Genomic DNA, 20673 nt, shown 5'->3' with positions numbered 1-20673 from the left:
TGTGGGGGGCACAGGCCGGTGTGGGGGCGGGCGGTGAGGGCTGGTGGGGGGCACAGGCCGGTGTGGGGGCGGGCGGTGAGCGCTGGTGGGGGGCACAGGCCGGTGAGGGGGCGGGCGGTGAGGGATGGTGGGGGGCACAGGCCGGTGTGGGGGCGGGCGGTGAGGGCTGTGGGGGGCACAGGCCGGTGAGGGGGCGGGCGGTGAGGGATGGTGGGGGGTTGGTGTGGGGGCGGGCGGTCAGGGCCCAGGGCTGGGGGGAGGCGCAGGCACGTGCCGTGCGCGGGAGCCGGCCGGACGCGGCGCGGGCGCGAAGGGGTTACTGAGCGCGCTCTCGCTCTCCCCGCCGTGCACGCGCCGCGCGCTCTGTGGCGCGGCGCGGGTCGGGCTGGGCTGGGCTGGGCGGAGCAGCCTCCGGAACCGGCCACCTGCAGCCGCCGGGAGCCGACATGGCGGAGCCACGCGGCCGCCCCCCCGGGTGAGTGAGGCCCCGCTGCTGACAGCCGCGGCCGGGGCGGGGCGGGGATGCTGTGGGGGGAGGACTCGCCTGGGGCTGGGCTGGGTAGCCGGGGAGAATTGGAGGGGGCTGGGGAGGGGGCCAGGGGGCTCAGTGGCTGGGGAGGGGGCTGGGGAGGGTTGTGGGGGGGCTGCGAGGGGCGGGCTGGCTAGAGAGGATTGTGGGGGGGGCTGCGAGGGGAGGGGGCTGTGAGGGGGCTGCGAGGGGAGGTGGCTGGGGAGGGGGCTGGGCGGGCTGTGAGGGGAGGGGGCTGGGTGAGGTGGCTGGGAAGGGTTGTGGGGGGGCTGTGAGGGGAGGGGGCTGGGCAAGGTGGCTGGGGAGGGTTGTGGGGGGGACTGTGAGGGGAGGGGGCTGGGCGGGCTGTGAGGGGGTTGTGAGGGGAGGGGGCTGGGTGAGGTGGCTGGGAAGGGTTGTGGGGAGGACTGTGAGGGGCGGGGTGGCTAGGGAGGGTTGTGAGGGGGCTGTGAGGGGAGGGGGCTGGGCGGGCTGTGAGGGGAGGGGGCTGGGGAGGGTTGCGGGGGGCTGTGAGGGGAGGGGGCTGGGCGGGCTGTGAGGGGAGGGAGCTGGGGAGGGTTGTGGGGGGGACTGTGAGGGGCAGGGTGGCTATGGAGGGTTGTGGGGGGGCTGTGACGGGAGGACGGGTGGCTGGGGGCAGGGGGCGGGAAGCGGCGCTCCGTGCAGTCGGTGTTGCCATGGTGACGAAGTGAATGGGGGATTGTGCTGCGCTCAGCTGGCGGCCCCGGTCGGCCCGAGCCTGGAACGAGTCACCCCGCCCTCATTCATCAGCCTGGCGCGGGCACCCCTTGCTCGGCTCCACCCGGACGCCTTCTCCCGGCAGGCGGAGGGGCTGGGCTCGCCTTTCCGAGCTTTGCCTGGGCCCGCGAACGCACCCCGCCCTTGGCTTCTGGCTTTGCTGGAGAAGGTGCGTAGGGGAGTCGGGTAGGCTGGCAGAGGAGCAGGGTGGGGAGGGATAATATTGTGGGTTAATTAGATAACACATCTTGAGGATAAAATGTGCCAAACTTTCCGACCCTCCCCCCAGCCAAACCCATGTAATCTCTCTGGGGGGTCCCTGCTGCAGCCCCTTGCAGGCATAGTTCTTCTGCGTTGGCAGGCTGAAGCAGGAAGGCAGCCCCCAGCCTGGGATATGTGCCAGTCTAAGCAATTGCATTTGGTCTCTCTCAATTTCTCCTATAACAGAGGGGGGGATTCTTCTTCACTTCCTGTCCTAAAATGCGGGTATCCTTGCTGTGCACTTCTGTGTGGTTGCCAGGCCTCTGCCTAGGGATGGCTGCATGTCAGTGGTTCTGTAAAGCAGCTTGGTGCTTATGTTCAAATAATTGTAATGGTAAACTCTTTCTCTGCCCAGGTCTCGGTATCTGGGCAGGATTGTGTAGTGCTGGGAATGGTGGTGTAAGTCTGGTTTTGAGGTAGTCTTGACTCCTGTCAGTGTAAACCAGACAAGGTGGATGAGGTAATATCTTTTATGGGACCAACTTCTGTTAGTGAGAGGGACAAGCTTTTGAGCTACACAGAGCTCTTCAGGTCTGGTACTCTGTCACAGTTACACACAAGATCAAACAGATAGCTTAGTACAAGTAGTAGTACAGACACCCTTTTCTTAACATGTGTATTACATTATTCTTTAACATTAGCTTTAATACAAATTTTAATTCTGTAAGGGACCATTCGAGGTAAAGTGGCCCATTAACACCTGTGTAGTCATAGGACAAAAAGGGGGGTTAGTGGGTTACAGATTGTTGTAATAAGTTATAAATCCAATGTCTGTATTTAAGACCATGATTTTTAGTGTCTAACAAAGTTATGAATTTAAGCTCCCACTTTTCAAAGTGCTGTGCAGGTGTCCTTTGAGGATGAAGATTGGTAGGTCAGATAGAGTGATCACTTTGTTAAAAGTGTTTGTCTTGTTTTGTTTTTGTCTTTTATCATTTTCCTGTGTAAGCTCATTTGAGAGTGTAGTGATTTTTCACTTGGCGTTCTGTCATATCTTCTTACTTGACCCACCTGGCTGCTCCCAGGGCTTCAGCTCCCGCCTCTGTGCTATACTTTCCTCCACCCCATCCTCTGTAGCCTTGGGTGTTCAGCAGAGCCATACTCCACATCGCCCTGTTGATGCCTCCTTTCCACCTTTGCTCCCTGTTTACACTGCTACACTTTTAGTGTAAGCCCTGGTGATCTCCCATCTGCCCCTCTCCTGTTTTCACACCAATATGTCCAAAATGCCATTGCTCCTTTTGTATTTCTAATGTGCCTGTTGCTATGCTCTCTATTCCCCACTGCTCCAGCTGTTTCTTATGCCTTTGTTGTGTCTCCTTTTTAACCAATTCTGAGTCCTTTCACTGGCATCTCCTTTTCTTGTATCCAGCTCTGTGCCTGCTGCTGTGCTGACCCCTACGTCTTGAACAGGTCTGTTGCTCCCTTTGGGCATCCTCTCCCTCCCTGCACAGATCTCTTGTCTTATTAGATTGGTAGCTCTTCAGGGCAGAGAATGTTACTGATCAAAGCTCTGTAATGAGTCTTCTAAGCTACTAGTACACTAGCTGTTATGTAAGCATTAATTATAGCCCAGTTGTATGGCCACTGGGGAGAGGTATACACAGAGCTGCTGAGGAGAAGGCTCTTGTACCAGCAGTGGGATGGCAATGTCTGTCTGAAGTGACAGGAAAGAGACTGAAGCCGGATGAGAGGAGGGACTAGATGAGAGTCCATTAGATCATCTAGAGCAGTGGTTCTTAACCTGGGCTGCACGCACCCCCTGGGGGTGCAAGATGCCCTTCCTGGGGGTGCAAGACATGCCAGATTTTTTTAGAAGGTGAATCATCGAAAACACAAATTAACCACAGGCACAGTTTGTTAGCAACTACAAAATATATCTAGATTTAAGGGGTGGAAGAACATATTTTTTAGGTTTAAACGGTGCAAGAACATATTTTGATTTTTGATAAGGGGTGCAAAACCATATTTTGAGAACCAAAGGGGTGCAGGCTGCAGTAAAGGTTAAGAACCAGTGATCTAGAGCAAGCAAGGACAGGTGTCTTTGACTAGGTAGGCCAAAGGCATGATCCAAAGGGACCAGAGAAGCTATAAAGCTTGGTAGGAAATAATAGAATGGGATTTCGCTGGGAAGTAACCAAGAAGAGGGGAAGATGGAGGAGAAGGGGCAGAAAACTAGACAGTAATTTGCAAGGTGAGATATATGGCTCTGAGGACGTGTTGGCTCAAAGGTGGTGGTCATGTCTGGACCATATTTGGGGGAGGGAATGATGTAGCTCTTCTAGTAAGTGTGTAAGGGGCTGGTCCAAGATGTTTGCAGGGTGCTGACACACCTGATGGAAAAGGCTTCAGTGAGATATTAGGGGTAGCACTAGGAACCTCTTCCTGATGGTAAGATGGGCCAGACTGGGGGAGGGGGAGCCAAGTTGCTTTTGAACAGAGTTGGATAGTATAAAAGATGCTTAGGCATTGGGATCTGGGCACTGTGAGCTGAGGGGGATTTCCACCTCAACTTGTGGGTTCTGTGGGCCAGAATGTAGAGTGTTCGGGTGTGCAAAACAACTGGGCAATGTTATATCCAACTTGCATGCACACTTATTCAGGTTGTGAGTTGGGTAGTTGCGCACAAAGATTTGCACAAGCACTTCTTTTTCTTAGCATATGCACAACATGCCTCAGGTGGCATGTGACCAGGATCCATCACTGAATTTGGTCTGCTGGTTGGATCATCAGTTTCTCTGGCCCGGGCTGGTTACTGGCAGGAAGTGTGATTTACCAGATCTGTATGTGCACTAGCAATATTTGCAGATTATCTCACTGTTGGTCACCTCAGCCTGAGAGTTGGGCTCGTGTGCTCTGAAGCCCTACAGATGTGCAGTCCTTAGTACAGAAGGCTGCACTGAGGTTAACCAGCATCTGGAGCTAGAAGGAGCCATCAGCAGCGGGAAGAAGAGCAGTTTCCGGGCTCTGGTCAGTGCAGACCCCTAAAGGAGAAAGATGTGTAGAATGTTACTGGAAAGATGAGGTAGCCTTTTTCTGCTGAGAAGTGGAAGGTGTTAGAAGCAGAAGAGGTGCAGAGAACCTGATGATCAAATAACCTCAGTCTTCTTCCAGCTTGCAGTCCCCCAGGTTCCAGAACAGTGCCTGCTCTGTAGCCCAGCCCACTCCTCCCATTGGCATAGCCCAGACCCTGGCATGTCCCTGTTGGGACCTGCAGCCAGTGTGAGATCTGTTTGGGGTAGCTTTCCCTCTTGAGCTGCAACACTCTTCAGATAAAGTTCTTGCTGCTTTCTTCTCTCTAGATATTTAAAGGCCTTCAGGGCTTGGGAGCCCTTCCCAGGCCCTTAGTTCTGTTATGAAAAGCTGCCAGAGAGCCGGGGCCATGTGCTGTCTTTGATGGAGCCTGTGCTCAGTTCCCTGTTGTTGACCCTGATAGTGTTGGCATGGTTCTCTATGTTCTTCGCTGAGTGCTTGCTCATATCCATTCCAGTTAGGTGTGTGCGCACCACATGCACGTTCGTCGGAAGATTTTTACCCTAGCAACACTCGGTGGGTCGGCTGGGTCACCCCCTGGAGTGGCGCCACCCTGGCGCCAGATATATACCCCTGCCGACCCAACCGCTCCTCAGTTCCTTCTTGCCGCCTGTGTCAGTCATTGGAACAGTGGAGCGCGGCTTAGCTGTTCTCCACTTCCCTAGCTACTCGTAATTTCTCCGATATCTTTGTTGTATATAGTTAGAATTTATATAATTACAGTTAGTTTGATAGTTCTTTAGATAGATAGTGTATATAGTTAAGTGGGGTTTGGGCATTAGCCCCTTCCCCGCACCCGGTGCTGGGGCCCATGCCCGGTTCACCGGGATTCAAGCCTTGCTCGGCCTGCCACAAGCTGATGCCTACAGGAGATCCCCACGACTCCTGTCTCAAGTGCCTCGGGGAATTGCACATTACAGATAAGTGCCGTATTTGCAAGGCATTTAAGCCGAGGGCGAAGAAAGAGACTTTCGCCTAAAGAATCTCCTCATGGAGGCAGCTCTGAACCCTCCACCTTCGGCACCGAGCGCTGAGCACTCTGCTATAAGCACTCCTCTGGCATTGGACCGTGCCGGCACTGCTAAGACACCGCGGCAGCGGCCATCTCCAGCGCAGGGACCTGCTCAGCACTGATCTCTCTCCCTGAAACTGAGGAGGTCGAAGTCCTCCACTACCTCTGTACCCTCTGCGCCGCAGACACAGCCTCATTCGGACCACCCGGCACCTACACCTGCTGCGGTACCGTCGACTCCGGTCCTGCGGGGGCCGTCGAGTCCAGTCCCTGAGAGCTCCCCGCCGAGGCCTGTGGTTGAGCTTACGGTCACCTCTACACCGGAGACATTCTCCATAGCTAGCGACCTCATAGCTATGACGGAGTCTGTCCTGCCTCAACCCCTGGCACCGCCGGTGCGGGTAGTACACTCGGTAGGCAAGCCAGCCCTCATGAGACTGCCTTCAGTCGACCCCGCAGATTGGCACCGATCATGATCCAGATCCCGGCGCCGTTCGTGGTCCCATCGACGATCACGGTCCTGATGCCGCTCGCAGTCCCGACGCAGCACGCCTCTTCGGTACTGGTCGTACTCGCGGCATAGATCGACGTCTCGGCCTCTGGCTTGGTACTCTCGGTACCGCTCCAGCTCCCAACACCGCTCCCAGCACCGGGACTCTCACACCCGTTCCCCATGCAGACCTTCAAGATCCAGGTCAACCTCCCGGCACCGTGCAGGTCGCAGGTCCCGATCTTGTTCTCAGTACCGGTATGGCTCCAGGTACCGATCCCTGGTGCCGAGGAGATCAGCAACGGCAAGAGAGAAGGACTGTTACCACGGTCTTTCAGCTCCTCCCTGGCCGTCCCGGCACCCGTCCGTGTCTTCGCAGGCGGACGGTTCATACGCCCAGGACAGAGACTCCGATGTGCCCGCCAGGATATTCCATGAGCCCCAGGCCCAAGATCATGAGCCTCACCAGTGGGCATTCTGGACACCCTGGGCATATCATCAGGCTCAAGGTGCACATCCAGGCCCATATTGCTCTGCCACATCAGAGCACCGGATGCAGGAAGCCACTATAAGCCACCCTCCTCCTTCTACTTCGGAGGAAGTGCCGGTCCAGCCACAAGACTCCCAGATCCCAAGGGAGACAGAGGCTGGCCACCAAGAAGAGGCCTCAACTGACCTGCTTGTCCCTGGTCTCTCCTCATCCTCCCCTGACGAGGCGGTAGCCGGAACATCATCTGTAAGCCCTCCGCCAATTGACCTGAGGGCCCACCAGGACCTCCTCAGGCATGTGGCACTAAATATGAATTTGCAAGTCGAGGAGGTCCCGGAGGTAGAGGACCCAGTGGTGGACATTTTATCATCTGATGCCCCCACGAGAGTGGCCTCCCCTTTATCCGGACGATCCAGGCCAATGCCAACACGATCTGGCAGTCTCCAGCCTCTATCCCACCTGCTGCCCGGGGAGTGGAACGTAAATATATGGTGCCCTCCAAGGGCTACGATTACTTATACATCCATCCTCCTCCCTGCTCCCTCGTTGTCCAGTCAGTCAATGAGAGAACGCCATGGCCAGCAGGCCCCAGCCCCAAAATCAAAGGACGTGAGGCTCATGGACTTGCTGGGGTGCAAAATCTACTCTGCAGGGGCGCTCCAAGTCCGTGTGGCTAATCAGCAAGCCCTCCTTAGCCGCTATAACTATAATACCTGGGCGGCGGCGGACAAGTTTAAGGAGTTGCTCCCGCAAGACTCCTGGCAGGAACTTGTGGCCCTCCTGGACGAAGGAAAAAAAGTGGCTAGAACTTCCCTCCAGGCTTCCTTGGACACAGCAGACTCTGCAGCCAGGACCCTAGGCTCCAGAGTTACTGTGAGACGTATCTCATGGCTGCAAGTCTCAGGCCTTCACCCGGAGCTCCAGCATACAATCCAGGACCTCCCCTTTGAAGGGCAAGGCCTCTTCTCCGAAAAGACAGACCCTAGGCTGCAAAGTCTAAAAGATAACAGGGTCATTATGCACTCACTAGGCATGCACACGCCAGTGACTCAGCGCAGGCCCTTCCGCCCCCAGCCACACTGCATTTACCCTCAGCCCAGACAGAGACAGGACTTTGCCAGAAGGCGGGGTAGAACCGGTCGTCGGAGGCAGTCAGGCACCCAAGGGGGCCAGAACCAAGGTCCCTCCAAACCACCCACAGGGCCAAAGCCCACCTTTTGAAGGTGCGCCCGAGGACGACGTACCAGTTTCATTAAAGGCTCCGTTCCCTCCTTTCTCCAGCCGCCTCTCCCTTTTCCTCCCTGCATGGTCCCAGCTAACATCAGATCGCTGGGTCTTACGCACGCTGGAATTTGGATACCACCTCCAATTTATTTCACACCCCCCCTTTCACCCCCCTTTCTCATCCCTCTCCAGGGACCCCTCTCACAAGCAATTCCTCCTTCAGGAGGTGCAGATGTTCCTTGCCAAAGGAGCCATAGAGGAGGTACCAAAACACGAAAGGGGCACGGGGTTTTACTCCCGCTACTTCCTAATCCCCAAGGCAATCTATCCTGGATCTGCGGGAACTCAACAAATTCATGATAAAGTTGAAGTTCCGCATGGTATCCCTGAGGACCATCATCCTATCCTTGGATCCCGGAGAGTGGTATGCTGCCCTCGACATGAAAGATGCGTATTTTCACATAGCCATCTACCCTCCTCACAGGAGGTACCTTCGGTTCGTAGCCAACCGCCAACATTTTCAGTTCGCGGTCCTACTGTTCGGCCTCTCTACAGCCCCAAGAGTATTTACGAAATGCATGGCTGTAGTCGCCACCCGCCAACATCGAATACACGTTTTTCCGTATCTAGACGACTGACTCATCCAAGGGACCTCCGAGGCACAAGTCACCCATCACGTCGGCATTGTCAAGGACCTTTTCCTACATCTAGGCCTGATGATTAATGCGGAAAAATCCACTCTGATTCCTACTCCGAGGATAGATTTTATTGGTGCCACCCTGGATTCCAGTCTCGCCTGAGCCTGCTTACCGCGGCCCCGGTTCCAGGCAATGGTGACCATCATCCAGAGCCTGCAAGCTGTTCCGTTGACTACGGTTCGCACTTGTCTCGGTCTCCTGGGTCACATGGCGGCCTGCACGTTTGTGACGAAACACGCCAGACTGCGCCTCCGTCCCCTACAACCGTGGCTTAACTCACTGTACCGACCAGGCAGAGATGCCATGGACACGATAGTCACCATTCCCCCGAGCATCCTAGGCTCCTTCGAATGGTGGCTGACCCCCTCCCTGGTGTGTGCAGGGCTGCGTTCCATCCGCCCCAGCCCTCTATGTCCCTGACAACGGATGCATCATTTCTCGGCTGGGGTGCTCACCTCGGACATCTACGCACTCAAGGCCTTTGGTCATCTCAGGAGCTGGCCTTGCACATCAATTTCCGGGAGCTGAGAGCAGTCCGCCTTGCGTGCCAGGCATTTCAGCAGCACTTGCAAGGCCGTTGTGTGTCAATATTCACAGACAACACAACAGCCATGTACTGTATAAACAAACAGGGCGGGACAAGGTCCTCGACCCTTTGTCCGGAAGCCATACGACTCTGGGACTTTTGTGTAGCCCACTCTATAGACCTTATAGTGTCCTTTCTCCCGGGGGTTCGAAACACTCTGGCGGATCGCCTCAGCAGATCCTTCCTTTCTCACGAGTGGTCGCTTCACCCGGACGTTATTCTTTCAGTCTTGCGGACGTGGGGATTTCCCCGTGTGGACCTCTTCGCGTCTCGCGAGAACAGGAAGTGCCAGATATTTTGTTCCTTTCAAGGCCTCTCCCATGGTTCGATAGCGGATGCTTTCCTGATACCATGGACGACTCACCTGCTCTACACTTTTCCACCATTCCCGCTCATCCACAGGGTCCTGCTGAAAGTACGCAGGGACAGAGCCCACTTGATCATGATCGCTCCAGCGTGGCCCAGGCAGCACTGGTACACCACGTTGCTCGACCTGTCAATAGCCAACCCCATCCCTCTACCTCTTCACCCGGACCTCATAACTGAGGACCACGGCAAACTTCATCACCCAGACCTACAGTTCCTCCATCTCACGGCATCGCTCCTAAGTGGTTGACCCAGTCTGAGTTGCATTGCTCTGCCCCAGTGCAACAAGTACTCTTGGGTAGCAGAAAGCCTTCCACTAGATCAACATATCTGGCCAAGTGGAAGCGTTTCTCATGCAGGTGTGGAGAGAAGAACGTTCTTCCCACCAAGGTCTCCATCCCCACCATCTTGGACTACCTCTGGTCTCTTAGACAGCAGGGCCTAACGGTATCATCATTGAGGGTACACTTGGCGGCCATCTCTACCTTCCACCCAGGGGAGAATGGCCGCTCAGTGTTTTCACATCCTATGGTATCTCGATTCCTCAAGGGCTTGGAGCGCCTATACCCCCAGGTATGCTGCCCCACCCCAACCTGGGACCTCAACCTTGTTCTTACCAGACTTATGTCGGCCCCATTCGAGCCGTTAGCAACTTGCTCCCTTCTGTACCTGTCCTGGAAAACCGGTTTTCTCTTGGCCATCACATCGGCAAGACGAGTTTCCGAGCGTCGGGCTGTCACGGCAGACCCTCTATATACTGTGTTCCACAAGGACGAGGTGCAGTTGCAACCACATCCGGCCTTTCTCCCCAAAGTGGTATCGGCCTTCCGTGTTAGCCAGGAGATCTTCCTTCTGGTCTTCTTCCCGAAGCCACGTTCATCGTGCAGGGAGCAACAATTGCACTCCCTAGACATCCGTAGAGCACTTGCTTTTTATATCGAGCGAAGAAAGCCCTTCTGCGGAACACCTCAACTCTTCGTCGCGGTGGCGGAGCGTATGAAGGGTCTACCCATTTTCTCACAAAGGATTTCATCCTGGGTGACGTGCATCCGCACCTGTTATGACTTGGCTCATGTCCCCTCGAGCCACGTCACTGCACACTCTACCAGGGCTCACGCTTCATCTGCTGCCTTCCTGGCTCACGTGCCCATCCACGAGATATGTCGCGCAGCTACCTGGTCCTCGGTCCACACCTTTGCCTCCCACTCTGCCCTGGTTCAGCAGTCTAGGGATGACACAGCCTTCGGCTCCGCAGTGTTACACTCTGCGACATCTCACTCTGACCCCACCGCCTAGGTAAGGCTTGGGAATCACCTAACTGGAATGGATATGAGCAAGCACTCGAAGAAGAAAAGACGGTTACTCACCTTTGTAACTGTTGTTCTTTGAGATGTGTTGCTCATATTCATTCCAAACCGGCCCTCCTTCCCCACTGTTGGAGTAGCTGGCAAGAAGAACTGAGGAGCGATTGGGTCAGCAGGGGTATGTATCCGATGCCACTCCAGGGGGCAACCCAGCCGACCCACCGAGTGTTGCTAGGGTAAAAATCTTCCGACGAACGTGCACGTGGCGCGCGCACACCTAACTGGAATGGATATGAGCAACACATCTCGAAGAACAACAGTTACAAAGGTGAGTAACCGTCTTTTCCGTGTGCTGCTCTAGTTTCTATTGTCCCTGTAACTGTGGTGTAGGAGGCAGCTGGTGGGAAGCTAGAGGTTTTTGCCCACTGTGTAAGGGGCAGGTGGGTTCCCGGGAAGGGATTGGAAACATCTTGGGTTCTTGTCACCCAGATGGGGCTACTTTTGACATTGGGGAACATATACATCCCTATTCTAGGCAGGAGCAGAGGTGGTAACTGTGACCTTGCACTCTATATGATTTTATGAAAATATGCTGCTGATGAATGTGAATATAATGTAACTGGAATATGCTTCATGCAAAAGGTATCTTGTAAGGTATCAATACAAAGCTTATAATATACTGAGTGTGGTCATCCTATTTGTATGTATGTATCATTCTTGTATCTGAAACTAGAAATATGAAATATAACTCTGAGGGCCTATTGTAATTATGCAAAGTGTGGGCCGTTAATGGTGGTTTGGAATCTTGATGGCTCCCATCAATGAGGACAATTGTCTGTGGATGGCTCTGTTTGCAGGGAGGCCTTCCTGTGAGTCAGGCAGGGAGGAATGAAGGCTTGGGGTCTCACAGGACATGTTACCATGCCACCTGGTACTGGAATCCATCTTAAACCTGGTGCTTTTCCATTTAGAAGGAGTAGTGGGGACCCAGAGAGACAAAAGATTCTCACCTTGTGCCAAAGCCATAAAAGAGGGTGGAACAGAACAAAGGGGGCTGCAATCATAAGAAATCCCCTAGCTACCACCTGAGTTGGAACAAGGGCTGTACATGGGGAAAGGATTGTGCCCAGACTAGGAAGGTGTCAAGTCTATGATAGAAGCTTGTCCCCATTCTAGGCAGGAGCAAAGGTGATAACGTTTTTGGAGGAAAGAGATTTAACTCTTAGTTCCCCAGTTTAGCCTGCCTTGTCCCATGCAGCCACCCCACCTTTCTTCAGCCCCCTGATATCAGCTACTGAATCCAACAACTGTGTAAAATCCGCTCTTTAGCTGGATACTTCTAAAATGATCTGCAGGGAAATAGTTAAGTTCTGACATTTAGAGGTCACATTTTTAGCATTGTGCATGTATTTTCTTAATTCGCATTTGTAGTTAACATAGTTATACAGTTGGCCATGTGCATGTACTGTTATCATGATGACTTGTGCAGTTAGGATGCTGAGATTAGCTGGATGCCTGCATATTTGCAGTTCTGGACATCCAGCACTGGATTTCAGAGTTAACACCATTGAGGCGCATGGGTGCTTTGTATCTCTGTGCCGTTGGCTCTTATTTTTAAATACTTTAGGTGGTCTCGTTGGGAAATTGAGTTCAAATTACCATAATTAGCAAATAGTGTGTATAGTTATCCAATTTGTGTCAAATAGCCATGGTCAGTGCACATGCATATAGGTGTGCATTGTTCATCTAATTGGTATGTGTGTCCGTCTGTAGTCAGAGAGGAAGGATAGCCAAGGGGTTTTGGAGCTCCGTGGGGCTCAGAAGACGACAGAAGGTGCTCTGTGAGACCTTGGACAAGTCCCTTAGCTTCCTTGGGCCTCCATCCCAATCTGTAGAACTGGGAGAACAGCCTTGCCAGGCTGCTTAGGGGCATGTGAGGTAAATACTTTAGATGGAGAGAGGCCCCTGGATACTATGACAGTGGAGGCCAGATAAATGCCTTAGAATCAGACTTCTGCCAACAAGAAAGGCTGGAAATTCACTTTAATGGGAATGCTGCATGGCGGGTGGGAATTGAAAGAGACTGTTACTGTGGTAGATGTGGCTCCTGCCTGTGCTTAAGATCAGCTCGTCGCTGATGACATTTGGAACAAGCTTGCACCTCTGAGGCCTTTCTTTGTTCTGAATCCTGGGTTCAGCTCTGCCTTAGGTCAGATCTGCCTTGACATCACAAAGCCTTGGTATTTGGCACAGGCTGTGTCTGCTTAAAAGTCTCTGCTCAGGCTGGAATAGCCTGTGGGGCTGCAGAGCAGGACTGAGGAGAAGTGGCAGAGTGTGTGGGGAGCTCAGGTGGAACAGTGGGAGGGCTGTGGATTGGTACTGAGGGGCACCTGCAGAGCTGTGTGTGGGGAGAGGGCAAAATGACATTGCAGTAACTGGTCTGACTGGTTCTACACTGGATGAGAGCCAGAATTGTTAACTGGGAGCAGATTGTCTGTTCAGCTCCATTGCCATCTGCATAGTGCCCTCCTCCTGCCTCCTCAGAAGGATGCTGCCGTGTGTATGTAACGTGAATGCATAAATAAATGTGCCTGTATTTCTCACTACAGCTGAAACTTGTGTATCCAAGCCAGTTGGGGCAATCTCTGCCTTACTTGGGAGAAACTGCAGTGAAGCAACAGCTATGGAATGGGGAGTAATGGCTCCTGTTAACACTGTCTGGAACTCTGGGGGAATCCACAGCAGCAAGAGGTGTGTGATATTTGTCTGGAGGGGGTTACTGGGCTGGGATTGTCGGGGTTCTATAGAGATGTCATAGAACTTGCACAACAGGCCCTGCCTCCGTTCAGGCCTCCACCCTAAATTACTCATGGGCTACAGAGCACTTTGTCCAGCCTTTAGCTGAAGAGCCGCTGCTTACTGGGCCTTGGATGGATGGGCTTTGTTCACTGTATGGCCCAGGGCTGTCTGGGTAACTCACTGATAAAACTGGAGATGGGGGTATAACCTGCAGTGCTTGTCCCAGGCAGTCTGTAATGTGGGCAGACTGAGGGTGCAGCTCTCAAGGCAGTTGACTGTTCTCTGGCATAAGGAGAGGCCGATTTTACTCAGAGTTCTGTGTGTTTTCTCTCCTGTCTCCGCCAGTGTGAAGAGGCCTTGTTCCAGGTGATATCAGACGCTGTTGATGTAAATTCAGTGTGCGTATGAATGTTTCTCTGCCCTAAATTACAATGTAAAGTCTGCAATCCCAGCCGCATCCTGGGTAAGGGTGTCCCCTCCATGCACCTTACAGCCCAGTTGCGCATAGGAGACACTTTGCTTCACATGCAGATCTGTCAGTCTAAGCAGCAAGACATGTGGCAGAGAGTTTGGGGCAGAATCTTGGCCTGGAGACTGTGTATAGGATGTGCTGTGTCCTTGGCAGACCCTAGGGTTCAGGTTGTTTCACGGGTGATCAGCATGAATGGCATTCTGCACTCAGGGAATGGTATTTGTGGACACAAGATAATATTTGAAGAGGCTGGTCTGATATGCTAACAGAACAGTGGAAGCATCTTTCCCAAATGCAGGCTGACCGATCAGAGAGGAGTGCCCTTTGTTTACTATGTTGTTTACACGAGTTGTGTACTGGTGGCAGGCAGGTACCACCTAACTGCTTTAGCAGTCAAATCCTGCCACAACACTAGTGCAGTGGGCAAGTTTTGTTAGGGCAGCCAAAAGAGAAGGGGGTTCTGTATGTGCCAGGGATGCTGGCATCTGAGGATATGGGTGCATCCATGTTTTGGCTCAGAGCTGCTTTTCTCCTTGGGGGAGCATGGTGGGGTCTAATTCTGTGCATCATCTTCATTCTGCGCATTTCATGCTCTTGCCTCAGAAATTAGGCCATCCAGCCATTCTGTGCCAAGCAGTGCGACCAGCTGGGTGGAGGGTGTGTTACAGTCATCTCCGTGGGGAGAAGCAGAGAGCAGCCTTAGCCTTTGCTCATCTTCCTCTGACCTGCAAGTTCCCCTGGTCCTTGTCCTCACATGAATTCGCTGTTGTGCCCCAGAAGAGTCTCCAGCAAGAGGCAGGTGCGTTCAAAGTGGTGCAGAGATTGAGGTGGAATTGGGAGTTCCGGGAAGCTATGCCAGCTATGTCACACACATGCCAGCAGGGAGTGCTGTGGAGAGGGGTCAGGATTTAAGGTCAGGCTTGACGAAGCCCTGGCTGGGATGATTTAGTTGGGATTGGTCCTGCTTCGAGCAGGGGATGAGACTAGATGAGCTCCTGAGATCTCTTCCAACTCTGATATTCTATGATTCTGTGAGCAGTCCTGCCCCCTCCACATTCTCTGCCTCTGCTTTGCATTCAGTCAGCCCCTGGCTTGCAGTGTGGAATGACTGGGGCTGTGCAAGCATTGCTAGGTGGGATCACCCGCTGCTCCCAGTCCCACAAATTGAATTTGTTCTCCTGGAGGAGGCCTCCCCACGCAGAGCGATGAGTAGGGGTTGCTGGTCTCTGCATGGACTGGGGGTGGGTGTCATATCTAGAGCTGCACAGTCCGAACCCAGGGTCTGACTGGGTCGGGGGAGGGGCAGACCTGATTCATGGATCTGAGCAGAGACATGGTGAATGGTAGAGAGTTGCTGGGGACTATGGGAAGGTGGGTTAGCCCCTTTGCAGGTTCTGGCCTTGGCCTCCACATCTGTGGTTCAGGCAGCTCTCTCCCCTTGGGACTGCAGCAAGAGAAACCATTCCCTGTGCCCTCCCAGGCCCAAGAAACTCCTTGCTCGGGCTGCAGGGGCTCACAAGCAAGCCATCCCTCCTGCCCTGGAGCTCAGGAGCTTCTGCCTTGTCTGCAGGTGGTGCTGTGGAGGTGTAGGGTAAGCCCTTCCCTGTGCACTAGGCCCTCCCCTCTCCATCCTGGGGCTGCATTCTTCCTGGCTTGGCAGGTTCACAGGTCTCTTCCCCCTACTTGTCACCGCTTGGCTCTCTCACCTAGGTTCCTAGTTACATGGAGGCAGTTGATCATATCTCTAGTAGGCCTGTATTCAGTTGTCTCCAAACCTGCTGCTGATTTAAGTGAGTTTTGGTGAGGACAAAATACTTGAAGCTGCTTTAGTGCCATGGAAGCATTGGTGTCCTCTGGCATCTGCCTCTTAGCACTGCCTTTCCATGGCTTCCTCGGGCACCGGAGCTTCTGCAGAGTGTGCTGGCAGCAGGATCAGATGATCTATGTGCCTTGTCTCTGGGAGTTACCCCTGTGTGACAGGCATTGTGGGACCTTTCAGCATAAGAACAGGGTCTTGATCTCAGTTTAATCTGTCGTTATCTGTCATCCTCACCCATATCCTTTTACTTACATGTTATGGAAAGAACGAATGCCTCAGACTTGTCAGTGGTTTTATGTTAAATCAGGAAAAGACCTGAGCATCCTGGTGAGCAATAGGCCAATGAAATCTGAGCTCAGTGTGCAGCCACTGTCAGGGAATCCACTGAGCTATTGGGCTGCAAGAAAGTAACAGGAGAATATTCTAGTGCCATTGTCCAAATCAATGAGCACCCTCCCTGGACACAGCTCCCCTGGGCCAGCCCATCTCCAGGGTGGGGCAGGGCTTGGAGGCATTATGAGGCAGGCAATGAGAAGAATTAAGGGTTAGGAGAGACCACATGGAGAGAGAAACCATTGGGGCTGTCTAAAGAGGGGCAAATAAGAGGGTGAGGTAGAGGGATCCACAATGATGAATTATCCAGAGAAGGGAGATCAGATGCGGCCATTCTCCATTGCTCACTGCACAAGACCAAGGGCCAGTGCAGGGACACTGAAAGGCAGCACTCTTGAGAAGGAAATACTTTTTCACACCCCACAATTGACCTGTGGAACTCATTGCCACAAGGTGTCATTGAGGCCACACACGTAGCAATGAGGCAATTAGATGGGGACATAGGATCATAGGATTAGAAGGGACTGCAAGAATCGTGTAGTCTAACCCCTTGCCAAGTTGTAGTCAGTGACAGCCAGAGTTCCATTAGGTCAGAATGAGAGGGAAAAGCGGCGAAGAGTCCTGTGGCACTTATAGACTAACAGACGTATTGGAGCACGAGCTTTTGTGGGTGAATACCCAAAGCATGTATCTGATGGAGTGGCATTCACCCACGAAAGCTCATGCTCCAATACGTCTGTTGGTCTATAAGGTGCCACAGGACTCTTTGCCCTTTTACAGATCCATACTAGCACGGCTACCCCTCTAATATTTGACACCAATGAGAGGGATGTGAGCTCTCGGGCATAGGGCAAATGCCAGTTGATGGGGGTTAGGTAGAAGGATATTCTCTTCTGGGGGTTCTTGCCGCTGATGCTGGGGGCTGGATTCTTGTGCTGGTCTGGTCTGACAATTCCTGTGCTCGTGTTTTAGAACTGTTTGGATAACCAGTCTTGTTCACAGGTGTGGAAAAGTAGAAAATGGAGTCCCAGACCCATTCTTTTTTTGATGGGGAGGGAATGCCACTGCCAGTAGTTTGGCTCCCTCTTCCTAGGGCCAGGCAGGTGCAGGCAGCATCCGTGCATGTTCATGGTGCAGCTGCCCCTGGGTTTTCTGTGCCTATATGTGAGGATAACGAGGGGGCCAGGACCCTTTTGTCTGTCTCTTCCTTTTTTCCTCTTCCTCCCTCTCTCTTGGTCTCCATGACGGGACACAAGGGGGCTTGGGGTGAAATGCTATCTGATCCCAGGGAGGCTTTGGCTGAGAATTGGGGTTGTTTCTGGGAGTTTTGGAGACCTCCAGAAAGCGTCTTTCATTTTTTATCCAACTGCAGAAATGGCTGTTATTTATTGAAGATATTTACAAGAATAATGCTGTGCCATGGGGTTGTGGACTGGCAATGAAGTGCTCAGTGCTTGGGATCAGCCCTCTGGACTGCTCTCCCCTCCATTTCAGGGGAGCTGCTCAGGTCTGGGTCTTGGGGTCACAGCTCAGCAGAGAGCAAGCACTGTCCAAATGCAGCCTTTGCTGTGTGTCCTGCAAGAGACTGGGGCGGGTGGCTGTGAGCCTCACTTCCCCTCCCTGCACCCAGTGCAGAAGGAGAGGTGGGGGCCGGGGAGAAGAGAAGACAGCTGCAGCGGGGGAGCGAGTGACAGAGAGTTCTTCAGCCACCTGTGTCTTGTTCAAGGGCACATGAGTGTGAAATTCAATTTGTAGACGCAAGCTATGGCTGATGAGGAACATGGGCCGCTGTGTCTGCTGGAGCCTGGCAGTCTGGGAGCATTGCAGCCTGTATGCACAGTGTGTCCTGCCTGCCAGCTCCCAGGGAGGCTGACGTCACCCCAGCGAAGCAGTGGCTGCTGCAGGACATGTCTGCTTGAAGTCTTGTCAGGTTCTCCCCTGGTGTGGAGCCTTCTGTCTCCATCCGGGAGCTCCCCTGCCCAGGAACTGAGCTCATGCTATACTGGCGCCTACTGAAAGCACCTGGTAGATGCTCCATCGTGTCTCCCTCCCACGGTCTGGTGGGCTCAGGGCCAAGATCGTGGTAAGAGGGCCTAGATTGTGCCCAGGTGTGAGGGGTGCTGGGCCTGAAGCCTGCACTGTGCAGGCCAAGGACCTGTAGGGAAGCTGGGTGGGCAGCTGGTCTCTCTTCCTTTTCACTGAGCGGATTCTGTTCCTCTCCCATCCCTGTGCATTTCAGGGCAGGTTGTCAGCTGGATGAGACTTGGGTGGTGTCTGAAAGGTGAGGACTCCCCAGGTGGAGGGCAGGTTCATGCTCCTGCTGGGGGCTTTTGTGGCATGGTGTCCCCCTTTCCCCAGACCCCAGCTGGGCAGAGCAGGTTGAGTGCTCACACCCTGGTGCTCTGGGGGGTTGGGAGTGGAAGATGTCCCTGGTTGGAGTTCTCCCACAGACCCCAGCTCCGGGTTGCAGCATTTCTGCTTCTGCCTCCCCACAATGCATGGAGTGGGCTTTGCCTGCATCAGGAACCCACTGTTTGGGGGTGATGGCATTGTGGGGCAGGCAGGAAGTGCCTTCTCTAATGCCCTGGTGTCTTGCGCCGCTGCCCTGCTGCTGCTGTGGCTGACACCTCCCAGTAGCAAGAGAGGCTCATAGATGAGTACAGCAGCTTCAGTTTGACACATCCCAAAGAGAGCAATTGCCTGTCTGAGCTCAAGTGGAGTCCATCAGGGCATCGAGCAGCCTCTGTTGTTAACAGGTGCTTGTCTGAGTGCAGGAGGAAGGCTGGGGAGAGACCTGGCTAGGACAGGTCTTATGGCTCCCTTGGCAGCAATTTGGTGCTCTTTGGGCAGGAGCTGATGGTCTGGCTCTGTCTCTCCTCGATTTGAGTATTGGGAAATGTGTTTTAATGCAGCCAAACAAAAGGCCGTACAACTAGGAGGAAAGAATGTAGGTCATGCTTTTGGGATGTGGTCTGTATCTTGGAATGCAGCAGCTCTGCAAAGGATAAAGGTTGTGGCAGATAACCAGTGAAACATGAGCTCCTGCCAGGGTGTGGAAGGTGAACACCATCCTGGGATGAATAAGAGAAGAACTTTAAGCAGGAGTAGGAATGTGAAGTTCCCTCTGTATACAGTATTAGGGCTGGTCTACACTACGGGGGAAAATCGATCTCAGATACGCAACTTCAGCTACGTGAATAACGTAGCTGAAGTTGAAGTATCTAAGATAGAATTACTCACCGTCCTCATGGCACGGGATCGATGTCCGCGGCTCCCCATGTCAACTCCACGACTCCGTTTGGGTTGGGGGAGTTCCCGAATTGATATAAGCGCGTTCAGGGATTGATATATTGCGTCTAGATGAGACGCGATATATCGATCCCCGAGCAATCGATTGCTACCCACCGATATGGCGGGTAGTGAAGACGTAGCCTTACTGAGATCGCCACTAGCTATTGTGCCTGGGTCTGGAAAACCTTCCTTATAGCAAGAGACTAGGGAAACTCAATCTATTTTAGTTTACCCCAGAGAAGGTTAAGGGGTTATTTGATCTTGGTCCACCCCATGACTGTGGGTTTAGTGTGGAAGTAGTGCTAGTGGCCCCACTGGCCTTAAACTTGAACTGTAATACCTATGTAGGGAGGAGATTTCGGATAGCGGACAGAAAAGGCCTTGTGTGATCCAGAGGCTGGCCCAGTGAAGGATGCCACTGTGGACGCTAACAAATGCTCATGGGGTCAAGGACAGAGTGACTGACTCTGTGGCCAGGCGGGCAGGCCACTCAGCTGTGATGTGCAAGATCACGTTCAAGTCACTGTTTCTTTGATTAATTATTTTATACAAAATGGAGGAGTTTCAACAGGAGAGATTGAGAGAGCCCTACACCAGAATAGTCCAAAAACCAGAGGCTAGAACATGCCCCTGCAATGAGGAACCCCCCAAGTGCAAATCCTTTGTTCTCAGCATGGGTAGCGGGTTAGCTCCTCCCCCCATGGCAGGAGGAGTGCCCCCCATGGCCAGTGGAGCCTTGGCCCACCTGCCCCAAGCTGCCACTGGCCGTGGCTGAAGCTGAGTCTCCACTGGCTTCAGGGGAGAGGGGGAGGGAGACGAGGTCTCGGGCAGATCCTAGGCGGGGCCATAGCCTGGCCTAGGGGAGGCTTAGGGTACGTCCCGAGTACCCACCAGTATCGGTGGGTAGCGAGCGATTTATCAGGGGTCGATATATTGCGTCTCGTCTAGATGCGATATATCGATCCCCGAACGCGCTCCCGTCGACTTCGGAACTCCACCAGAGCGAGCGGCTGTAGCAGAGTCGACGGGGGAGCCACGGTCGTCGATCCCGCGCCATGAGGACAGGAGGTAAGTCGGAATAAGATACGTCGACTTCAGCTATGGTATTCCCGAAGCTGAAGTTGCGTAACTTACATCGACACCCCCCCCCCCCAGTGTAGACCAGGCCTTAGCCTGCCCCGACCTTTGATACCCACGCCTCAGGCAGAGGGGAATTGAACTGGGGTCT

General features: G+C 53.6%; 1 protein-coding gene across 11 annotated transcripts in view; it reads left to right on the top strand.

The window, feature by feature from the left end:
* The first annotated feature begins 400 nt into the window (after positions 1 to 400).
* NLGN3 (neuroligin 3) overlaps positions 401 to 20673 on the top strand; it is a 109375-nt gene continuing 89102 nt past the window's right edge. For 8 of the 11 annotated variants that reach the window (XR_007775880.1, XR_007775879.1, XR_007775881.1 and 5 more), the window contains exon 1: positions 13355 to 13482. The gene's annotated coding sequence lies outside the window, so the exon portion shown is untranslated. Of the gene's footprint in view, positions 476 to 1219; positions 1437 to 13354; positions 13483 to 13875; positions 13929 to 20673 lie in introns of those variants that run through there. The other 3 variants (XM_050964902.1, XM_050964905.1, XM_050964901.1) reach the window with 3 other exon arrangements.

This window comes from Gopherus flavomarginatus, chromosome 8 (genome assembly GCF_025201925.1).
Source record: "Gopherus flavomarginatus isolate rGopFla2 chromosome 8, rGopFla2.mat.asm, whole genome shotgun sequence".
Taxonomy (NCBI): Eukaryota; Metazoa; Chordata; order Testudines; family Testudinidae; genus Gopherus; species Gopherus flavomarginatus.
Note: the sequence above shows the minus strand (reverse complement) of the source record. Positions and strands in the feature narration are given on the sequence as shown.